The 2225-nt window shown below is 44.3% G+C and overlaps 1 pseudogene; it reads right to left on the bottom strand.

The window, feature by feature from the left end:
* Positions 1-1636: 1636 nt before the first annotated feature.
* LOC126263907 (5S ribosomal RNA) lies at positions 1637-1753 on the bottom strand (annotated as a pseudogene).
* Positions 1754-2225: the final 472 nt, after the last annotated feature.

Here is a 2225-nt window from a genome sequence, read left to right on the forward strand (position 1 = left end):
AAATGGAGGATGTTAATAAAGTTTGTTTTACATCAAAAGCGTTAAGCGTTTTAAAATAAAATATTCGGTGACGTTACTTTTCAGATAGCGTGTTAGGAACCAAGTAATTGTATATTTATTTTATCTGTTGTCTGCAGTGGTTCTTCCGTGAATGTGTTACTGTCGTAATAATAAAGAACAACCGCCTTCAGTGACAAATCGTGAATTTATTAAAATGCACGATGCATTTCGAGCCGTGGAGGCTCAACTTCAGGTGCTTTCACAGTCTACATCAACTTTGCATTTTGTTTACTTATGTGCTCCAGAATGAGATTTTCACTCTGCAGCGTAGTGTGCGCTGATATGAAACTTGCTGGCAGATTAAAGCTGTGTGCCGGACCGAGACTCGAGCTCGGAACCCGAGTGATTTGAATGAGATGTCAGAATATTAGCTCATTCTTCCTCAAAATTCGAAACCAGAGAACGCAGCGATGCTGGACTCTGCGGTCTGGGACGGACTCGACGTTCTGTCTCACAACAGGTGTTTTCCTTTGGACTCATGTCGGGAGTCTGGCTTGACCAATCCGTTACAGGAGTGTTACTGTACACAAACAATGGCCTCGCAGATACTGCTCTGTGACACGAAGCATTTTAATGCCGATACAAACAGTCGCCGTCTTCTAACAGTTCCTCCACTGGGCGCAATACACATCACCATAAAATACGTTTCTTTCTTAATCAACTCACCCAGCTTTAAGCGTAATAAGATGATCAAATCGGAACAACGTAGAACACCGCCATACCGCAATACCACTGCACGCTGCTGCCACTACACATGACGGCAGTTTATATTCTGCAGGCATTATCCAAAGCCATCCCTTTCATCGGATTGCCACGGGAAACAGCGTCATTCATCACGCCGAATCATTCGTTTCCAAACATCCACTCTACATCACGTCAAAAGTCGTTTTGTGTTGACTACAGATATGTGTTGCTTATGAGGAGCCCCTCGACCAGTGTAGTCGTTCTTTTTATCTCCATGCGAAGTCATTGCATTATCTAGACTGCTGATAGCAATTTGGAACTCACGAATCATTCCTTCTGTTAATTTAATGCGAGTTATTGCAACCACGCTCTGCAATGTTCGTAAGGTCTTTGTCAGTCAGTATATGAGCTGAGCTATGCCAGGTCTTGGTTCAACTGTGGGTGTTATTTTGCATTTCTATTTGACCAGTCCTCGACTTGGAGACACGTAGATGGTTTGAAATGACCCTGATCGATTTTTAGCTCAGGTGACATTCACTGGCTATTCCATATTTGGGGGAACCATACATGTGCCCTCCTGACCGACCCATTCTGGCGTTACTGCTTATGTACCGACAACACGCCTACTTCTATAGTGGCAGGTCCACCTCTAGTGACATCTTGTGTCACAGCTGAAAAAAAAGCCGGTTAAAATAAAAACAAACTCCTCCTGAAAAGGCCATGAAGACCCAACGGTACTGACAGGCCGCCGTGTCATCCTCAGCTCAGAGGCGTCACTGGATGCGGATATGGAGGGGCATGTGGTCAGCACACCGCTCTCCCGGCTGTATGTCAATTTCCGAAAACGGAGTAGCTCCCCAGTTTGCCTCACAAGGGTTGAGTGCAATCCGCGTGCCAACAGCGCTCGGCAGACCTGATGGTCACCCATTCAAGTGCTAGCCCAGCCCGACAGCGCTTAACTTCGGTGATCTGACGGGAACCGTGTTACCACTGCGGTAAGGCCGTTGGCAAAATAAAAGCAACCCATTCGGTATAATTTGGTTTCGTGTTTTTTTCGCATTCACAATTATAAAGTTCAGTATAAATTATTGTGATTAATTTACTCAAAACACTAGCCTGTTATGACTCCCTTGCACGCTGTGGGGCTCTTTAAAGGATAAAAGAGCAAGGAACAGTCACTGATCATGAGTGGGCAATTCATATATTAATTTGTGCTACATCTAATATGAAACAGGAAAAATAATACTCACAGCTTTGTTGCTGTAGTAGCAGTGTTAGTTGCTAATAGTGGCTTTTGAGTGTTAAAATATACACAGGTGCCGCAGATTTATAAATCATAACTCTTCGCTGCAATGTCTATTCAGAAATGTCGAGCCCAGGTAACATGGAAGTCTGTAAATGTTATTGAGATGGCAAACAAACGAAACAGAGATCCGTGCATGAATGTTCTAACTTAGCTGCGCCCGCCGCTGGAGCTCGAG

This window comes from Schistocerca nitens, chromosome 6 (genome assembly GCF_023898315.1).
Source record: "Schistocerca nitens isolate TAMUIC-IGC-003100 chromosome 6, iqSchNite1.1, whole genome shotgun sequence".
Classification (NCBI taxonomy): domain Eukaryota; kingdom Metazoa; phylum Arthropoda; class Insecta; order Orthoptera; family Acrididae; genus Schistocerca; species Schistocerca nitens.